The 22,665-nt window shown below is 45.2% G+C and overlaps 1 pseudogene; it reads left to right on the plus strand.

The window, feature by feature from the left end:
* Positions 1-21,261: 21,261 nt before the first annotated feature.
* On the plus strand, positions 21,262-21,378 carry LOC126102545 (5S ribosomal RNA; annotated as a pseudogene).
* Positions 21,379-22,665: the final 1,287 nt, after the last annotated feature.

A 22,665-nucleotide genomic window follows, 5' to 3' on the forward strand; every position in this document is an offset into this window, starting at 1 on the left:
ATGAGTCCACATAATTTAGTGTTTATCTACAAATTGTGTTCAGTGAATAAATTATTCGGTAATTGAAACTACGCTTAATAAACTTACTTTTCATTTGCAATCGGTGACAAATATGTAACATTTGATGGCGCCACTGAAAAGCGCATAAAAGCCCCATACTGACATACTGCAGCAGGCAGCCAGATGATTTTGCATATGTTTTCTTTGTGTAAACTGCTTCGCACATGACGATTATTTCTTATTATTAAAGAAAAAATTATAAATCATGGGTTCAATTGTAAGCTTTGAAAATGATCAGCACGAAAACGCGTTCAGTTTGACGTGGCTGTCGTAGTATGAATTTATGTAACATTTGCAAGAACTGTCATTTCCTTGTTGGAAACTAAGGAGCTGGAGTTGTATCTATTGTTAGGAGAAGGTGTGCCTATTTCAAGCTGACTTCGAGGTGCACACGGAAACATCGCGTCCTGAAAGTGTTGAGAACCTGCAACTTTTTGATTAGCCAGTCGCTTAGTCAGTGAGTACCGTAAAATGATACTGTTTTTAGCGACAACCCTCAGAAACCGTCCTGAGGCAGATCAGACAGCCGCGCGGGGTAGGGTTTTCCGGTTCGTGTTGACAACATGCGGCAGATGCGTGCAGTGCAAGGGAAAGTGTGCCACGTTCCTCGCCAAAGTAAGCCCGCTGGCCAAACCCAGAGCAGGTACGTTGCTTCCAGAACTGCAACCCTCTCTCTTACAGTTCACTACTGAAACTTTTCATGGGTTTTACGACCAATGCGCTTTAGATGAAATCTCTGTAATGTGATCATGATTTCACCATCATCACGACTCAAAGGACATGTGTTCATCTTTTATATACCAAAGTAGATCTGCTTTTATTAAATGTGACATTCTCCCACTATTATTTACTGATGTTTCTAAAAGATGATGATTTTACGTCTGGCATCCCGTGGGAAGCGAAATTTTTTCCTAATTCCAATAATTGATGTCCTGCAATATATGTTAATGACATGAACACAATCAGTTGAAAATGGCATAAAATGTAATTAAATAAACAATACAGCCAAATGGCGATGTGCTCATTAAAATGTTATTATGGGATTGGTTAGATGCAATGCGTTAATAACCTGAAGTCGTTCAATTCCTGGCAGGTCAGAAGTAAGGAGTGCAATAATGAAGTCATTTGCGAACGGTAAGTACACACATCAAAAAAAGTTTTGCGTCACCTCGATTCCGAGAGTTTCGGAACCTGTACAGAAAATTGGAATATATATCAACATAAACATCATTTCCGCCCTTTTTATTGCTCATGAAAACCACACATTGCATGTTGTACCACACCATAGAGCAAGACCTTCAGAAGTGGTGGTCCAGATTGCTGTACACACCTGTACCGCTAATACCCAGTAGCATGTCCTCTTGTATTGATGCATGCCTGTATTCGTCGTGGCATACTATCCACAAGTTCATCAAGGCACTGTTGGTCCAGATTGTCACGCTCCTAAACGGCGATTCGACGTAGATCCCTCAGGGTGGTTGGTGGGTTACGTCGTCCATAAACAGGCCTTTTCAATCTATCCCAGGCATGTTCGATAGGGTTCATGTCTGGAGAACATGCTGGCCCCTCTAGTCGAGCGATGTCATTATCCTGAAGGAAGTCATTCACAAGATGTGTAAGACGGGGGCGCGAATTGCCGTCCATGAGGACGAATGCCTCGCCAATATGCTGCCGATATGGTTGCACTATCGGTCGGAGCACGGCATCCACGTATCGTGCAGCCGTTACGGCGCCTTCCATGACCACAAGTGGCGTACGTCGGCACCACATAATGCCACCCCAAAAAAGCAGGGAACCTCCACCCTGCTGCACTCGCTGGACATTGTGTCTAAGGCGTTCAGCCTAACCGGGTTGCCTGCAAACACGTCTCCGACGATTGTCTGGTTGGCATATGCGACACTCATCGGTGAAATGAACGTGATGCCAATCCTGAGCTGTGTAGGGCCCCGCGAGGACGCAGAAATGCCGCAACACGACATCGCATGACTCAGTTAATGTCTGAAGTAGTGCTGGAGGGAACTGACACCATGAATCCTGCAGGGCTGTGCGTAAATCCGTAAGATTACGAGGCAGTGGAGACCTCTTCTGATCAGCACGTTGCAAGGCATCCCAGATATGCTCAATTTTGTTCGTGTGAGGGGAGTTTGGTGGCCAGCGGAAGTGTCTAAACTCAGAAGAGTGTTCCTGGAGCCACTATGTAGCAGTTCAGGATGTGTAGGTTTTCGCTTTGCCCTGCTGAAATTGCCCATGTCCGCAGGAATGCACAACGGAAATAAAAGGTGTAGGTGATCAGACAGGATGCTTACGTACGTGTCACCTGTAAGGGTCGTATCTAGACGTATCAGGGGTCCCATATCGTTCCAACTGCACGCGCCCCACATCATTACAGAGCCTCCACCTGCTTGAACAGTCCCCTGCCGACATTCAGGGTCCATGGATTCGTGAGGTTGTCTCCATACCCGTGCACGTCCATCCACTCGATACAAATTGAAACGAGACGCGTCCGACCAGGCGACATGTTTCCAGTCATCAACAGTCCAATGTCGGTGTCGACGAGCGCAGGCGAGGCGTAAAAGGTTTGAGTCGTCCAGTCCTCGAGACAACACGAACGGACCTTCGGCTCCGAAAGCCCATATCGATGATGTTTCGTTGAACAGTTCTCAAGCTGATACTTGTTGATGGTCCAGCATTGAAATCTGCAGCAGTTTGCCGAAGGGCTGCTCTTCTGTCACAGTGAACGATTCTCTTCAGTCGTCGTTGGTCCTGATCTTGCTGGATCTTTTTCAGGCCCCAGCGATGTCGGAGATTTTATGTTTTACTGGATTCTTGATATTCTGGGTACACTCGTGAAATGGTCGTACGGGAAAATCCCCACTTCATCTCTGCCTCGGAGATGCTGTGTTCCTTCGCTAGTGCGCCGACTGTAACACCACGTTCAAACTCACTTAAATCTTGATAACCTGCCATTTTAGCAGCAGTAAACGAACTAAGAACTGCGCCAGACACGTTGCCGACCACAGCTCCGTAATCTGTTTACATGTCTCTGTATTTGAATACGCATGTCTGTACCAGTTTTTTTTGTTTTTTGCGCTTAGTGTTGAAAACACTTCCCATTGTTCTGCAAACTTATAAACTCTTGGTCAAGAACCGGCTTTCGGCTGCTGAAACCAACGTCAGGTGACAACTGAACGTCGCAAAGACAGATAAAATGACGTGCGACTTAATCAGATATTATTATGAAGAAGATACTTAAATGATGAAATTTAGATTGTTTGCATAATAGAGCATCATGCATTCATATGCCACTCAGAAAAGTTTACTTTGACTAAAAAAGGAAACAGAAATTTCTAACAATAGTTACTGAAATTGTCGTGGACAATTACGAATAAGGTTTCTTACAAAAGAAGCCAGTCAGTTGCAAAATAAATTATGGTTCAGATATGCGGCTGAGTGGTCAGTGCTGCTGACTGCCTTCCAGAGGACTCAGGTTCGATTCCCGGTATTACCAGGGATTTTTGCCTTGGTGGGGGGTACGCGGTACACTGACACTGGTTTGGCCAACAGAGGAGCTACTCGGTCAATTAGTAGCGGTTCCAAGGTCAAGCAACCATAGAACGACCAGGAGAACCATTTGCTGACCACTTGCCCCTCCATACTGCACCCAACGACGTCGTTAACACAGGATGACACGGCGGTCGGTCTGTCTGGACGGACTGGCCCCCCTGCGACCAGACGCGGAACTTTCAGCTATCTGGATGAAGTGCTGTGTTGATGGAGCGTATCACTAGAGAATTAGATACATTACTACAACATTTAAACCTCCGACGTAAGCAAACTGAGTTTATAACGGAGCAGGGAGGTTCTTCTGTAAATGTATTAGACCTAATATAGATATTACCACAACAAAACATTTATTTAGCATTTACAGAAAAACCACAGCTACAGATATGGAAATCCGTGCGAGCTCCCAGCATCCACACAGGGACAGACAGGTAACTTTCCATTCAACTGTGCATCGCCTCCTATCGGCTCCGTTACTTGAATCTGCCTTTCAAAGAGAAATACAGACCATCAAACTTATCGCTTACAGTAAAGGCTATAACTCTGCTCTGACTGATAACATACAACGAAAAACGAAAATGCGTAAGATTACACCACTTCTGTACGTTGGCCGACAGGAGCAAGTCAGTAGTCACAGAAACTGGCGTATCATCCCATATACTGGACGACTACAGAGGGTATTATGCATCATGGTGGCATTGCTGTCAGGGTTCCTCCGTCCCATGATCCGTAGGTAGCGGTCATCCACTGCAGTAGTAGCACTTGGGCAGCTTGAGCGAGGCATGTGATCGACAGTTCCTGTCTCTCTGTATCACCTCCATGTCCAAACAACATCGCTTTGGTTCACTCCGAGACGCCTGGACGCTTCCCTTGTTGAGAGCCCTTCCTGGCACAAAGTAACAATGGGGACGCGTTCGAACCGCGGTACTGACCGTCTAGGCATGGTTGAACTACAGACAACGCGAGCCGTGTGCCTCCTTCCTGCTGGAATGACTGGAACTAAACGGCTGTCGGACCCCCTCCGTCTAATAGGCGCTGCTCATGCATGGTTGTTTACGATGGGCGGGTTTAGTGACATCTCTGAAGAGTTAAAGAGACTGTGTCTGTGATACAATATCCACAGTCAACGTCTATCTTCAGGAGTTCTGGGAACCGGGGTATGCAATAGTTTTTTTGATGTGTATATAATGTACAGACCTGAACCTGTTTGATTTTAAACGGGGGTGGAGTGTGCAGTTTAAGCAAGTGTCGCAATGGAGAGGAGTAATGCAGGGGAAATATTCCTGTAACAAGTGTCTATCCTCACTGTGGATAGTTAGCTTTCTTTTCTGAGAAGCAGTTGTGGGTAGCATTTGCGATGCACCCGAATTCCTCTATCATGTATTCTAACACACACAAATCATTTTAAATATAAAAGTGTTCGAAGAAAAGTCTTTCATTCTACTGTGGGGGACGGGGGACCGGGGTCGAGGGAGGGGGGCAGGAGGAGCCGAAGGTACTAGCTACTGTGTAATTACACTCAATGGTAATGGTCTAAGAAACGTTGAGAACCACTGCTGTAGAGCACCTGTACAAGTTTGTTTTAGTGGACAACAAGAGTCTGCAGATTTGCGCAGAACGTCTAAACTCGCTAACCCCATCTTGCCGTTGCATGTTGCTCTGGAACTTTGAGAAGTCCATATCGCTGCGTGAAAGCGCATTCGGTGTTACACCAGTGTTGTCGGGAGAGGCCTAGGCGTTCACTCACACGTGTTATTACAAGCGGGGAAGAATTCTTCAGCTGTCCACTTTACAGATCTTCCGCTCTCCTGCGAAGCTTGCAGAACTAGCATTCCTGGAAAAAAGGATATTGCGGAGGCATGGCTTAGCCACAGCCCGGAGGATGTTTCTAGAATGAAATTTTCACTCTACAGCGGAGTGTGCGCTGATATGAAACTTCCTTTCAGATTAAAACTGTGTTGCCGGACCGAGACTCGAATTCGGGACCTTTGCCTTTCGCGGTCCGGCACACAGTTGGTTGGTTGGTTGGGGTAGCAGACCAAACAGCGAGATCATCGGTCCCATCGGTTTATGGAAAGATGTGGAAGAAAGTCGGCCGCGCCATTTCAAACGAACCATCCCGACATTTGCCTGAAACAATTTAGGGAAATCACGGAAAACTTAAAATAGTATGGCACGACGCGGTTTTTTTTTTCCTACCTCTACACCCCTTTTTTTAAAATTTTGTTTTCCTTACAAAAGAAATAAAACAAAATCATAGCCATCCCTACGGGGCACCGCCACTTGTGTCCCTGCAAAACAAAAATGAAGTCTTACCTCTTCAGGCGTTGCTTTCCTAACTGTACGTAACCACCCCCCCATCGAAAATGTGTAGAAATTACACTATACGGGACTAACGTGTATGCATCAACCCACAAAAACACTATGAAAGGAATGGGGGAAGGGTATTTCTAGTAGGGTGCGGAAGGTATGTTTTTAATTGTTTTTTTTAATTTTAATTTTAATTTTTGTTTTTTATTTTTTTGTAATTTTTTATTGATGTAGATATCAATGGGCGAAAAGTCATAGTTAATCAAGCCTGGAAAACTAAAACAGAATGAAGACACTATCGAAGATAGTAAACATAAATAACATGAAAATAAAGCCACCACTTCGTAGTTAGGCTTCCCAGCGACTGCGCCCACTGATAAAGATTGTTCAATATATGATCGTTTGCAGTTCGTTCTGACCTCATCTACCACTGCCTGGAACATTCCAGCTACACGGCGGGCTGTGAAAAGCACTCCAGAGGTAGTTTGCGAAGCGTTGTCGATATCTGGTATGTCCGGAAATAGTATGATGTCTTTCTTGCAAATAGAGCCAGAAGTCAAGTAAATTTTTGTGTCCGTCACGACAGAGGTAATGGACCGCATGTCCACGTATCCAGGTGACAAAGTTGGTTCGCGTCGTGGGGTAAAGTGTCTCATCCGGAAACAATGACGTGCGTGCAGATATATGCTCCGGCCTAACTCGCAAGAGATAAGCCAGCATCTGCCGCACTAGGTGCCAAACCGGTTCCGCCTCTCCACAGCTGAGGCGTTGCTCGTCAGAATCTACTTTGTTACAACTCACACAATTGGGGGATTCTGCCATGTGAATATTGTAGAGACGTTCTTGCGTCACCAGCTTCCCATTAACGACTACGTACCATTGGGAAACAATATCGGAATCAAGCATGGCATCGTGTACAGTCTTCCACACCACGCGCCACCGTTCGTCAGGATATTTTAGTTCGACCACATTGAGGGGTCGGCGTTGCTGCATGTCGTGATATCAAAAGGGTTTGAACCGTCGTTCTCCCGAATGCGTGTCTAGTGTGCTAACCATTGCGCCACCGCGCTCGGTTCCCTTTGGAGCGCAGCGCTACCGCCACTAGCGACTGTTTAAAAACACATCGACGAAATGTGAACCTGACCCGAAGCAGTAAAGGGTACTTACGCCTTTTCGACCTTCCTGTTTTCCGCCCTCTTGTGGCGTCATCACGCGGGCGTGCAACACTAACATGTGCGTGAATAAAACGGCACAGGGTCCCTCTAAGTCTCAGATCCTGCCCTCGCTTCCGGTTTGGCAACACCCTCGGTCTCACCCACGCACCTTTGTTGAGCACGCTAGAAATGTACCTGTCAGAAATTTCGACACCAAATGTGCCTGGCGGCTGCTCTAAACTGGGGCGGGGGGGGGGGGGGGGCGGTAGGCGTCACCTTCGACAATCCTTTGGTTGCGATTTGCCTAAAATAGAAAGGCCCAAAGCACCCTCACAAACAGAAGAAGCTAAAAAAACAAAAAAAGACAGGAGCTAGAAGTTAGAGCCGGTGCCGAAGTTTCTGACAGGTACGTTTGTAACGTGCTCAACGAAGCTGTATGGGTGGCACCGAAGGTGTTGCCGAACTGGACGGCCATTTCAAATTTTCACTGAACAGACCGCGAAGTTCCGTCGCCGGGAAATTCCAGCAGACAGCCAGAGTACCTTCCCCCGGAATCAATTTAAGCGTTTTGCCGGTTTAATAAAATTTGTTGCCTGATGGTAGTATTTCAGTCACAGCCACTTAGGCAAGTTACCTGTCCCAGTATTCTTACCGGGGAAAGGAGACTTTTGATGTAACGTGGAATCCGAGCTACGTATCGTTCTTCGAGAATCTTAACCTCATTAAGAGGTGAAGCTTAGCTGAAATGTAGACGGTAAAATTTCGTTGATCTGACTGGGATTAAATCCCGCGACTTTTCGGTTTCCATGCACAGGCTTTACCACTGGGCCCGATGACTGGCCGGTGACTTCTAGAAGAACTGTAGAACGCCGCAGAAATGGCACGTCTGCAAGCAGGTGGTATAACCTGGCCAGAGCTGCTGGAGTAATATCGTTGTTCCATAAGCGCTTTACGTGTATCTGAGGTCGACACCAGAGAAGATGGTTAAAAGAAACGGCGCTACAACTGAATCAGCGAGAACGCCAGAGGTCTAAACCTTCGCCACCATTTGAAGCAACTACATCTACATCCATACTCCGCAAGCCACCTGGCGGTGTGTGGCAGAGGGTACTTTGAGTACCTCTATCGGCTCTCTCTTCTATTCCAGTCTCGTATTGTTCGTGGAAAGAAACATTGTCGGCTTGCCTCTGTGTGGGCTCTGATATCTCTGATTTTATCCTCATGGTCTCTTCGCGAGATATACGTAGGAGGGAGCAATATACTGCTTGACTCCTCGGTGAAGGTATGTTCTCGAAACTTCAACAAAAGCCCGTACCGAGCTACTGAGTGTCTCTCTTGCAGAGTCTTCCACTGGAGTTCATCTATCATCTCCGTAACGATTTCGTAATTACTAAATGATCCTGTAACGAAGGGCGCTGCTCTCCGTTGGATCTTCTGTATCTCTTCTATCAACCCTACCTGGTACGGATCCCACACAGGTGAGCACTATTCAAGCAGTGGGCGAACAAGTGTACTGTAACCTACTTCCTTTGTTTTCGGATTGCATTTCCTTAGGATTCTTCCAATGAATCTGTCTGGCTTCTGCTTTACCGACGACTAATTTTATATGGTCATTCCATTTTAAATCACTCCTAATGCCTACTCCCAGATAATTATGGATTTAACTGCTTCCAGTTGTTGGCCTGCTATATTGTAGCTAAATGATGAAGGATCTTTTGATAAAGGATCTAGCACATTACACTTGTCTACATTGAGATTCAATTGCCATTCCCTGCACAATGCGTCAATTCGTTGCAAATCCTCCTGGATTTCAGTACAATTTTCCATTGTGAAGTGAAGTGGTTTCAATTACTTTGGAAAAATCACATCCATAGAATTTCGGTCGGCCCGCGAGAGCTTGCTCGCACCTACCTCAGCTGCCGTAACCACGAGAGCACCCAGCTTGAGCCGCGAATTCTCTACACAACCGACACACAAGAACGGCTGCGTTGATCGCCCGTTTCATTCCTATATCGTATCCCTCATGGTCAGCCACTATACCTATGTACGTATTGTATTGTATGTTAACCTTGGGCCTAGAAACAACGGAGAGGCTCCGTCCCCACCGCAGCCGCAGTGGTCCACAACCCCACGACAACCACCGCAGTCCACTTCACCTCTCCGCCGCCCCACACCGAACCACTCTTTCAGCGTTATTGTGTGGTTCTGCCCTCGGTGGACCCACCGCCCCAGGGAACGTTTCACACCAGACGAGTGTAACCCCTATGTTTGCGTGGTAGAGTAGTGGTGATGTGCGCGTACGCGGAGAACTTGTTTGCGCTGCAATCGCCAACATAGTGTAGCTGAGGCGCAATATGGAGAACGAGGGCGCATTGGCCGAGGCAGATGGAAAACCGCCTAAAAACCATCCACAGACTGGCCGGCTCACCGGACCTCGACACAAGTGCGCCGGGCGGATTCGTGCCGGGGACCAGGCGCTCCTTCCCAATTCGGAAAGCAGTGCGTTAGACCGCACGGCTAACCGGGAGGGCTATCTCATGTGCATTACGACGTTAATACTGTGACAATTTCTGAATTTCCGCTAGTTGGCACTCTCTAGGAACTGGATCATCCCTCATTCCTCTTTCAACTCTTTTTCTCTTGTTACTTGTGTTCTCTACGGAGGACCCGCTACCATACGAATAATCCTTATTTCTATATTGATGTCCTACGCAGTAACAAGGCTGCCAGTCTTTCTAGTAGTTCAGTTTGTAATTATTACATTAATTACTGCTGGGCTGTTACTTGGTTGTGGCGTTTTCACAGTCTTTTTTTGTATCACTAATTCTGGGGGAAACACATACCTTAAGGTCGTCTTGGGATACTGCGACGGTTAGGATAGAGAAATTCTGTAGGTAATATTTAGTTTGTATGCTGATACGGATGTGGTATGGGATAGGACAGCTGATTCTGTATAGTTTAGCTCCATTTCATCATCGATATTTTTCTGACGTACAACATCCCCATGCTACGGACGGATCACCGGTAACCGAGTCGCATGCCGCCACTTCGTAAGAAACAGCGGAGAGGTTTGGTATTTAATCCAGCACACTGGCGCAACGTCTGGTGGTCAGGAAAGAAATAACTCTCTCTCTCCCTCTCCCTCTCCCTCTCCCTCTCCCTCTCCCTCTCCCTCTCCCCCTCGCCGTTCAATAACTGACGGGGCATTCGAGCCGGGTACATCCGACTAGAACGCCATCACACAAACGAGATTTAGCGATCTAGAGCGCTTACTTCTTATATACAACACTTAATTTCAGCCTACTCCTACCCCTTTCGCTGACCTTTACGCTAGTCAAATTTTTGCTCTATTATGCCTAGGTTCTCTGACTTGCACTCATAGCTTCTGACTTTTTTGCTGGAAATCCGAGAAGTTCTGTCTTGAAATGGAAAATTGTTAACATTGAAACTAAGACTGTGCCTTCTTAAAAAGCATAAATAAAAATTTTTCGCTCTTGCAAACTAAATAGTTGTTCAGTCTTAGAAGTTCAGTATTTTAACATTTTGAAATAAAAGCTCTTTGTTCTTAAAAGACGTAACTGTTTCCCATTCTTTCCCTGTCTTCCAGACAGAAATATTCTGCACGGTCCACCGCTGCAGGAGACTGTTCGGTCCTCGGCGAATTCTAGCATGCAGTTTAAGTTAAAGCACACCGAGAGAGATGGTTAAATACTTTTAGAACAGTTTAACGTACTGTCTGCTCGCCTTATCGCACGACCCTGCTGTGCTGCAGTAGTTAAATTTGATGGCTCAGGCAAATGCAGACTGGCTGTGGTTATCGTGTAATCAGCAACGTGAGCCTCGTGTCAGTTGCATGACGTGTTGGACGCCTGTAAGTTGTACCAGTGCGGCCACGGAAAAGTAGTCAACTAAGCCTATGGTGGAGGAGGTCCATCTGATAATTGAAGCCATTTTCTTACTCGTCCACGACAAAACAGCATGTCTGTGAAAGTAACTGAATCTTTGTGTCAGAATGTCCTGTAACTGGCGCTTTGCCGGCCGGAGTGGCCGAGCGGTTCTAGGCGCTACAGTCTGGAACCGCGCGACCGCTACGGTCGCAGGTTCGAATCCTGCCTCGGGTATTTTTCTGCCTAAACAGCAAAACTCATCTGTTGCTTTTAATGTATCGTTTCAAAACCTAATTCCCTCAGCATCGCTTGCTTTAATTCCACTACATTCTGTATAACCCTCGTTTTAATTTCATTGATGATCATCTTGTAACGTCTTTTCAAGACTCCATTCTTCCGTTCAACTGCTTTTGCTATCCTTTCCTATCTATGATATAATTGCAATGTCACTGGCAAACCGTAAAATTTATATGTCTTCTCCCTGCAGTAGTTCGCTTTACTGCTTGCTCAAGGTACAGATTGAATAAAATCAAGGTAGGCTACGTCTCCGTTTCGCTGTTTTCTCAGCCACTGCTTCCCCTTTCATATTCTTCTACTCTTAAAACTGCAGTGTGGTTTCTGTAAAGTTGTAAATAAACTTGGACCCCCTTTATTTTATATTTGCTAACTTCAGAATTGCGAGTGAATTGTAGTTTTGTTAAAAGCTTTCTCTATATCTACAAATCCTGTAAACTTCTAAGACAAGTTGTAATCCATCCTCTCAGCCGACGTCGACGTGGACGGGGACGGGAAATCCAACTTCAGAACACACAGCGCCCGCGTCACATGGGACGTGCTGGTCAACGCGATTTGCGACTGTAGCGCTTGCTAGTGGTACCTGTTAGCTGTGTCCTCCCTTGTCCATATGCTAGTCACATTGTTTTGTCTCTGGTATACGCAAATGAAAGACTCAATATCCACAAACATGTTATAAGACAACAAGAAAAGTTCCATGTCCAATCAGTAAGACATCATAAAAGTTTCTCCTGATCGGGAGCACACTTATACTTACATAACACTGATTATGGCTCTGAGCACTATGGGAGTTAACATATGTGGTCATCAGTCCCCTAGAACTTAGAACTACTTAAACCTAACTAACCTAAGGACATCACACGCATCCATGCCCGAGGCAGGATTCGAAGCTGCGACCGTAGTAGTCGCGCGGTTCCGGACTGAGCGCCTGAACCGCTAGACCACCGCGGCCGGCAACACTGATTATCACAGAAAATATTTCTATTAAACTAACAACCTGGTACACAGTGAGGTGGCAGAAGTCATGGAGTACCCCCTAATATCGTGCCGTACCTCATTTCGCCCCCCGCAGTGCAGCAGTTCGACACGGCATAGTGGACCACGCAGCCTCTAGGCTCTGAGCACTATGGGACTTAACTTCTGAGGTCAACAGTCCCCTAGGACTTAGAACTACTTAAACCTAACTAACCTAAGGACATCACAAACATCCATGCCCGAGGCAGGATTCGAACCTACGACCGCAGCGGTCGCGCGGCTCCAGATTGTAGCGCCTAGAACCGCTCGGCCACGCCGGCCGGCGCTGCCCCTAGGGCCGTCCGTAATTGCGTAGGCGTTCCCGGTGCAGGATTTTGTGCACCAACTGACCTCACGATTACATCCCGTAAATGGTCAGTGGGATTCACGTCGGGCGATCTGGGTGGCCAAACCAAGCGTTCGAAATATCGAGAATGTTTTTCAAACCAGTTGCGAACAATTGTGGTCCGGTGACATAGCGCATTGTCACCCACAAAAATTCCATCGTTTTTTGGAACATTATGTCCATCAATGGCTGCAAACGATGTCCAAGTAGCCGAACATAAGCATTTCCAGTCAAGCATCGGTTCCCCTGAACCAGAGGTCCCAGTCCATTGCATGTAAACACAACCCTCATCATTATAGACCCACCACCAGCTTGCAACTTGGGTCCATGACTTCTTGGCGTCTCTACCACATTCGAAACATACCATGGGCTCTTACCAACTCAAATCAGGACTCAGCTGACCAGCCCACGATTTTCCAGTCGCCTAGAATCCAACTGACGTGGTCACGAGCCCTGGAGAGACGCTGCAAGCTATGTCGTGCTCTTAAGCCCCTCTCACACGGAGCAAATTTCGCCGTAAGTTTGCGAGATGGCGTGCATGCCTGCCGGCTTGCAGGGAAGGGAGCCGGCTATCTTCCATGCCGAAGCTCTCCCACGGTGCAAGATCGGCAGCATGTTGTATCGAACGAAGATGGCTGCTTCAGGTACAGATGTTCAGAGCAAACTGGCGTTATTAGCTGTTTTGGTGCTAAACACTGCAGAATGATAGCTAATGAGAGAAGAAGACAGAAAGAATAGACGAAAAACTGGATTAAGAGGAGAAACGGTGGAAAAGGTGTGCTATCCATGCTTCATAAAGAGTTGAGGTTAATTCGCATAACACCTACTTTTGTTTGAAAAGTATCACTATTTCATTACTGTTTGATTTTATAAATATACCAATAATGACTGTTATATACGACTTTATTTTATAGGATAGAAGATCGTACATCCTTTGCAAATTTTATACGAATGGATGTATTGGTATTTGCAACTCTTTCGAGTGCCTCTGCACGCAAGTGTTTATTATAATAGTTTGCGCTTTTCACTACGTACAGACACTGTTCTTCCCTATAAGTACATATCAATGCTTCAATCGCTTCCTTGGATCACTGCGGTGCCATTATTTAATAATTATAAGAACTTCCTACCGCACCTCACGACAGCATAAAAGCGACTATCAACAAAGGCTTCCCGCCGAAGCTTTCCGTGTCTGACGTCACAAACGAAACGCCTCCTGATTGGCCAACGCAAGTAGCACGCAGGGAACCTTGCAAGAAAAATAGCACCGGACCTATCCTGGAAATCTTACAAGGTTCCCAGCAAGGTAGCCCGCTAGCAGACGACGGAGCCCGCAAGGTAGCCGCCGCGCGAGCCAGCAAGGAAACTTACAGCGAATCTTGCTCCGTGTGAGACGGGCTTTAGCAAAGGCACTCGCATCGATCCTCAGCCGCCGTAGCCCATTAACGCCAAATTTCGCCACACACTACTAAAGAATATATTCGTCGTACGTCCCACATTGACTTCTGCGCTTATTTCGTGCAGTGTTGCTGTCTGCTAGCACTGACAATGCTACGCAAACGTCGCTGCTCTCGTATGGTCGACCACTGCCTTGTCTGTGGTGAGAGGTACTGCTTGAAATATGGTATAGTCGATATGCTCGTGACGCTGTAGATCTCGGAATATGGAATTCCCTAGTGATTTCCTAAATGGAATGTCCAATGCGTCTGGCTCCAACTACCATTCTGTATTCAGAGTGTGCTAATTTTGGTCGTGAGGCCACAATCACGTCGGAAACCTTTTCACATGAATCACCTGAGTACAAATGACAGCTCCGACAATGTACTGGCGTTTTATACACTACTGGCCATTAAAATTGCTACACCAAGAAGAAATGCAGATGATAAACGGGTGTTCATTGGGCAAATATACTATACTAGAACTGACATGTGATTACATTTTCACGAAATTTGGGTGCGTAGATCCTGAGAAATCAGTACCCAGAACAACCACCTCTGGCCGTAATAACGGACTTGATACCCCTGGCCATTGAGTCAAACAGAGCTTGCATGGCGTGTACAGGTACAGCTGCCCATGCAGCTTCAATACGATACCACAGTTCATCAAGACTGTGAGTGGCATATTGTGACGAGCCAGTTGCTTGGCCACCATTCACCAGAAGTTTTCAATTGGTGAGAAATCTGGAGAATGTGCTGGCCAGGACAGCAGCCGAACATTTCCTGTATCCAGAAAGGCCCGTACAGGACCTGCAACATGCGGTCGTGCATTATCCTGGTGAAATGTAGGGTTTCGCAGGGATCGAATGAAGGGTAGAGCCACGGGTCGTAACACACCTGAAATGTAACGTACACCGTTCAAAGTGCCGTCAATGCGAACAAGAGATGACCGAGACGTGTAACCAATGGCACCCCATACCATCAGGCCGGGTGATACGCCAGTATGGCGATGACGAATACACGCTTCCAATGTGCGTTCACCCCGATGTCGCCAAACACGGATGAGACCATCATGTTGCTGTAAACAGAACCTGGATTCATCCGAAAAAATGACGTTTTGCCATTCGTCGTTGAGTACACCATCGCAGGCTCTCCTGTCTGTGGTGCAGCGTCAAGGGTAACTGCAACCATGGTCTCCGAGCTGATAGTCCATGCTGCTGCAAACGTCGTCGAACTGTTCGTGCAGATGGTTTTGTGTCTTGCAGACGTCCCCATTTGTTGACTCAGGGATCGAGACGTGGCTGCACGATCCGTTACAGCCATGCGGATAAGATGCCTGTCATCTCGACTGCTAGTGATACGAGGCCGTTGGGATCCAGCACGGCGTTCCGTATTACCCTCCTGAACCCACCGATTCCATATTCTGCTAACAGTCATTGGATCTCGACCAATGCGAGTAGCAATGTCGCGATGCGATAAAACGCATTCGCGATGGGCTACAATCCGACCTTTATCAAACTCGGAAACGCGATGACACGCATTTATCCTCCTTACACGAGGCATCACAACAACGTTTCACCAGGCAACGCCGGTCAACTGCTGTTCGTGTATGAGAAATCGGTTGGAAACTTTCCTCATGTCAGCACGTTGTAGGTGTCGCCACTGGTGCCAAACTTGCGCGAATGCTCTGAAAAGCTAATCATTTGCATATCACAGCATCTCCTTCCTGTCGGTTAAATTTCGCGTCTGTAGCACCTCATCTTCGTGATGTAGCAATTTTAATGGCCAGTAGTGTATCTTGTGTACTCGATATTACCGCCATCTGTAAATGTGCATATCGCTTCTCCGTGACTCTTTGTCACCTCACTGTATGATGGCGGAGACTTGGCGGTCTGCCTGGAGACGCGGGTGGGAGGGTGCAGTCGGTCAGTAATGAGGAGATACAGCGGAGGCAGAGTGTAATGAAGGGCCGTGGCGACGACTCCCATGCACCGTGTCCACAGGGCAAGGTCACCAGCTGAGCGGCGAGGCAGGCCTGTTACGTAAGCGGGCCGCCCTGACACTGCCTCTGCCAGCAGCTGCAGCGGCCGGCCGCGCCGCAGGTATGTGGGTGTGATGTGATGTGAGGTGACGTGACGCTACGCGACGCGGCGTGGGAAACGGACGCGGTTGCGCAAGCGGCCAGCTGGGCGCATCTCGCCTGCTCTCCTCTCTCCCACGTCAGAGGGACCCCGTGTGCCAGCTCAAGTACACAGTACATACTGTCACTGGGAGGGACGGTGCGGCACTGCTTTGCCTTATGGAGAGTCGTACCGCCCAAATGATAAAATTTGACATTTTTACTTTTATGCAAATTATGAAAATATGGGTGTTTATGCTTAATTTGGTGTTGGTTTTATTGAAATATTCGATTATTTACTATTTTAAATAAATATTTGAAAATAATTATGCAATGACATTTCCGAGAATTTTGTTTTCCATCATTTCGCATATTGGCATTTTTCTCTGGAACTACATAGTCTAGAAGGCTGTGGTTTCTTTTGTTTTGTAGACAACTGGCCGTTTCATAAGTTGCTTACACTGGCGGTACTTCGCAGCAAACTCTTTGAACTGTACATTTGTTTGTGTTTGACAACAACAGTTATCCACTAGCCACGTTTTAGTTTCTGTGTTTCCTATGATAGTTTTCGTCATGACTAAACCAAAAGGAAACAGAAGCTACAGAACAAATATAGCAGCAGTAAAAAGCGTGGTTAGCGCCGAAGGGCGTGATAATTTGGTTGTAAACAGTGACAGTCCTTCTACTCCTCCGAGTGCTTCCAAGATAAAACTGCTGAGTAATGATGTAAAATACAACGCAGCTTCAGACAGTGAAACAAACTGCAATATCATTATTAATCTCCATTACTTATTTCATCTATGTGTGAAACAGTGTGTTGTCGCATATGTGGAGGGGAAATTGAAATTTCTGAAAAGCTATTTCAACGCAATTGTCTGGTGTGTACTTTACAAATAATGTGTTTGAACTGTAAAAGCGAAAAGACTTTCAAGACTTCAGAAATAAGTGTGAAGAATGGACTTTTTGACACTAATCTAAGATACTTCTATGGACTTAGATGCATAGGAAAAGGCCATTAGTAGAAAAATAATAGAAAAAGAAAAGAATTTTAATCATAAATTTTGGAAGCATGGGAAGGGGGGGGGGGGGAACGATAGAAATGGTTAAATTATTAGTTATTCTTATATATGAGAAAATCAATATTATAGTCACAGAACGTAGGTCTTGAACACCAAAGATAGCGTTTACTAAAGTATAAATAGACATACAATGCAATTATGATAGTCCAGTCTCTATCCTCTAAGTCTGTTCGAAGTCAATTGGGACGTACAGCTTTAGGAAGCAACAATAGGAGCTTTATTAAACCAGGGCGCAATAATAAATCGCGACGAGATTGTTTTTTTTTTTTTTTTTTTTTTTTTTGGGAAGCTTTAATTCCAAATAAGAATTAGAACTTTTGTCATATTAGAGGAACGGCGAGGTGAACAATAATCTGACTTTAACGTCACTTCGTGTGAAGATTTAAATATTTTACGGAATTACTGATTTTTGGACAGATTCGGACTTTGTGTTGTGATAGTGGAAAAGCTTTACTTCACGCGACTAGTAATCATAGTTCGTGACAGTTTATGGATATTAAACGGGAACAATCTTTTTATCGAAAGTGAGATAACATTGTTTAGTATCTCTGATATTGACGGGATTCCAGATTAGATACTTATTCAAAGAACCCCTTTGAATGCGATCGTGTGAATGAACTGATTTATTAATAATTATTGTTAAATAAAATAACGTGTTAATTTAAAAATGACTATTCGTCTTGAACTTTACTTCGATTTAGGTTCATAAATAATTAGGTTACGTGATTTTCACCAAGAATAAACTGTAGACTAGTAACTGAAACAAGTGAACGAGAATCTATTGAAAACACTAGTATTAATTTACTTATGGTTTTTTCCTTCAGAACTGGGAAGACTATACGTGTAGTGACTATTTGGGGTTAATTTAAGAACTAGCCGGGATAAAACAAAACCCCTCAATACCAGTCAATGTATAGATAAATTAACATTCCAACTTTCATGCAAGATACGGAAGTCGGGATAGAAAAAGGGTCGCTACAGCTGGTAAAGTTCTTTGTGGCTTGCTGAACCTCCCTAGTCCCCCTACAAAATCTATCAAATACAACTCCATAGTAAGAATTAGTGCCAAGGCGTGTGCTATGGAGTCAATAACTACAGCAGCAGAGCAGGCTGTAGCAGAATATGCTAGTTCTGACATAGCAATATCATTCGACGTTTCCTGGCAAAAAAGAGGTTTCCAGTCAAAGAATTCATGTCCATCTATTATCAGCATCGACAAAGGGGAAGTGTTGGATGTTGATGTGTTGAACATGTACTGTCAGGGTTGTAGGAAAACAGGCAAGAGTACTGAAAAGCAAACTAAGCATGAAATGAATTGTCAGAGAAACTATGAAGGAACTAGTGGAGGGATGGAGGTTGCTTCTGCAGTGAAAATTTTGCAACGTTCCCAGCATGACCGTGCTGTTCGCTTCATGAGTTTTCTTGGGGATGGAGAATCATGATCGTATAAGGCAATGGTGGAGAGTAAACCGTATGGTGATTTGTCAATTACAAAACTAGAGTGCATTAATCATGTGCAAAAGAGGATGGGCACGAGACTAAGTAGACTCGAACAGCAGTTGGGAAGTACCAACTTATCTGATGGTCTAAGACGTCGACTGACTGATAAACAAATTGATCAGATTACACAATATTATGGTATGGCTATTAGAAGTAAGAGAGATAATTTAGGTGGTATGAAGAGAGCCGTTTGGGCAATTTATTTTCACAAGCTGTCTACAGATGCTGAACCAATACACAACCTGTGTTCCACTGAATGGTGTAAATATTTGAAGGCAAAAGAGGAGGGTAAAGTAGACACTTCGTCGCACAAAATTACTGTACCAAAGGCTGTTATGCTTGCCATGAAACCTGTATTTCAGGATCTTGCCCAACCAGGGCTGTCGAGACATTTCTTCAAGGGCAAAACACAAAATGCGAATGAATCATTTAACAGTGTTGTATGGCCAAGGATACAAAAAAATGTGTTTGTTGGAAGGTCAGTCTTTGAACTTGGTGTTTTGGATGCTGTTGTTACTTTTAATGATGAGTATTCTGGAAGACTACTGGTTTTGGAATATCTTGGCATTCATAAAGGTTACAACACCACTAAAAGTGTGATGGACTTGGACCAACTGCGAATCATGAAGGCAGAGATTGCAACAAACAATATGTCAAAAGAAGCCAGATCCAAGAGAAGGAGGGCAGCACTGGGTGAGGAAGATGAAGGAGGAGATGAGAAATACCATCCAGGAGGATTCTAACATTTTTTATGTATCAGTTGGCTGTATATTAAAATTTTTTCTTTAAACGCAATTTTCTCAACATGACATTTTTCAGTATAAAACCACCTTTTTCCCAGAAACTTCTGAATCTACAGCAATGAATTATTTGCCACATAACATAGATAGTACAATGATATTGTAGCTCTACTTTAACAGTATTTACTGTAATAGTTAAAATTCAAGAAATTAAAATTGTGAAATTATGTTTAGGGAAAAATCATAACTTTTTTCCAGTTGTTATTTTAAAGTGATTGTAGAGCAATACAGTCACACAACATGGGAGAACGTGTATGATACAGTGTGAACATTAAGCCGTCGGCACACGGACCTTTCAACATGCTACTGAACGCTCAGAAAAACGACGCGACTTGTGCATATTATATTTGGGGTCCAACGTCGTATATGCGATCGCAAAGCTCTCCAGCGACAGTTGTCTGCCGTATCTTGCTCGTAAATCACACTGTTTACGAAATGGACGGGCGTAAGATTCCCATATTAGCTCTATTAAAACGTACTTTTCTCCACTGTCCATATGCTAGTCAGGTTGTTCTGTTTGTAGTAAACGTAAATAAAAATTTCAATATCTGCCAAAACATAAGGCAAAAAAGAAAGTACCATGTCCAGACAGTGAGGACATCGGCTTATTAAAGTTCCATTACAAATAGTGCGATACAAATTTAGAATAGTTGTCCACGTAAGATAAAAATTATTTCATAATTCTCACTGTTTAGTAAAACCGTAAGGTCATTCTTACTTGACCATTGTTCCTATTAAGGTGCAGAATCTCTACATGTGAATTACAAAACTTAAAAGGAAAAACGGGGAAAAATATCTTACTGGAGGTAGTGCAAGTGTCATGTAGATTAAGCCAATCGAAGAAACTCACCCTTCAATAAGAGCGCACTTATATTTACATAGCATCGAATATCATATTAAACTGATAAGAAGATGTCAGAACCTATTAAAAACACGAAGGTTAGAGCTAAAAATTGGGTGTAGTGGGATGTGAACCTCCAACACTTCATTCACTACAAAAGCTGTGACGCTACTCTCTGCGCTTCCACGATCACGAATATTTAGAAACCATAACTAACTTGTTACGATGTCCTGAAAGCTTTGATTGTAGCTATATTACTAACTGATGTTTAATTATAACAAATTGTACTAAAAAATGCGTTTTTAACGGGTCCTCAACATGCTCTTGATTTCAAATGGCGTACTCTCATAACATGCAAGTTACAATAATTCCTTTCCCACGAATATGATGTTTCTCGTCCTTTTATTACAACGAGTCATACAGTTAACGGAGGGCTTTCGAGAGCTCCCCAGTTTTCTGGTGCTCAGAAAAGGTGTATATACATACGGGCTTCAAATGGAAGCCAATATAGCGCCTAACAACTCTACACCGAAGGAAGATGGCGTGGATGTGACGTAGTGGCGTCCTCTCACCTCATTGGTCAGCGTTCAAACGCAGGTTCAGATTATCTGACAAGACAGATTTTGCTCTGCACATTCGGAGAGACTCCCCGACATGCTGTTCCACGCTATGACGTCAGAAACTCGGCAGGCTCAACGTTCGGATTCAGGGTCCTTGTGCCGACGGCTTAGCGTACTTTCAATGATTAAAAAAAAAAAAAAAAAAAAAAAAAAAGTTCTAACAAGGGGAGGCCACGACGTTCGGATCATGGCTTTACTTCTAACTTTGTACACATTTAATAGTCCACCTCTGCGCTCATAGGCAACGGCCTTGCCACAGTGGATACACCGGTTCCCGTGAGATCACCGAAGTTAAACGCTGTCGGGCGTGGCCGGCACTTGGATGGGTGACCATCCAGCCGTCATGCGCTGTTGCCTTTTTCCGGGTTGCACTCAGCCTCGTGATGCCAATTGAGGAGCTACTCGACCGAACAGTAGGGGCTCCGGTCAAAGAAAACCATCATAACGACCGGGAGAGCGGTGTGCTGACCACACGCCCCTCCTATCCGCATCCTCATCTGAGGATGACACGGCGGTCGGATGGTCGCGATGGGCCATTTGTAGCATGAAGACGGAGTGCTTTTCTGCGCTCATAGGCAGCACACCGCGTCTGGTACACGCGGCCGGCCGCGGAGGTCTAGCGGTTCTAGGCGCTCAGTCCGGAACCGGGGGACTGCTACGGTCGCAGGTTCGAATCCTGCCTCGGGAATGGATGTGTGTAATGTCCTTAGGTTAGTTAGGTTTAAGTAGTTCTAAGTTCTAGGGGACTGATGACCACAGATGTTAAGTCCCATAGTGCTCAGAGCCATTTGAACCATTTGATTTGGTACACGCGGCGCTCGGGGACTACAGCACAGCTACGACACCTGAGGATGGGATTATAACAGTCCGAAATCGGTCGTGTGAAAATAAAGTAATTTACAACTGAAGCGGTATTTTCAATCTCTGCTATAATGCTCACTTGCGGATGTTCTTCCAACAGGATTGTTTGTAAACTTTCCCTATTTAACACTTTATAGCACGCAAACTAATTACCGTACGAGTACCAAACTTGGTAACATTAATGTCAAGGACTTGGGGAAGAGAATTAATGCAGAATCAGTTCATTTGAAACATTTTTAATGTGCTGCTAAGGTACATCATACCATTACATACCGGTACCATTACTGCTACAAAACGGTCTCAGCATGGCTCCCATCAGTGTCCAGAAGAGTCTGAAAGAGCAGGATTGCATTCTGCACAGCAGAACGAAGCATGTCCGTAGGTACGCTGGCTACCTCTCTGTTGATATGCTGCGCTTCAGATCAGCACATGTGTGACTGTTCGCCCGGTAAACCCTGTCCTTCAGGTATCTACACAACCACACATCACAGGCAGTGAGGACAGAAGATTGTGCCGGCCAAGCATTTGGAAACGATCGGCTGATAAATCGATAGTTTCCAAACTTGTTTCGGAGAAGCAGATGAACTTCACGAGCGATGTGCCGTGGGGCCCCATCTTGCATGAAAACTGTTAAGTTCAATGCGTCTGTTTTCTGTGGTGCGGTCATGATATGCTGGCGAAGCATATCGCAGTAACCCTGGCAAAGTCACACCGCACGCCTCTGGTCCTTGAGCGCCAACCTGTTCAAAAAGAATGGGGCAGTGATTAACATAGTCGAGAAGT

This window comes from Schistocerca cancellata, chromosome 9, assembly GCF_023864275.1.
Source record: "Schistocerca cancellata isolate TAMUIC-IGC-003103 chromosome 9, iqSchCanc2.1, whole genome shotgun sequence".
In the NCBI taxonomy this organism is placed as follows: domain Eukaryota; kingdom Metazoa; phylum Arthropoda; class Insecta; order Orthoptera; family Acrididae; genus Schistocerca; species Schistocerca cancellata.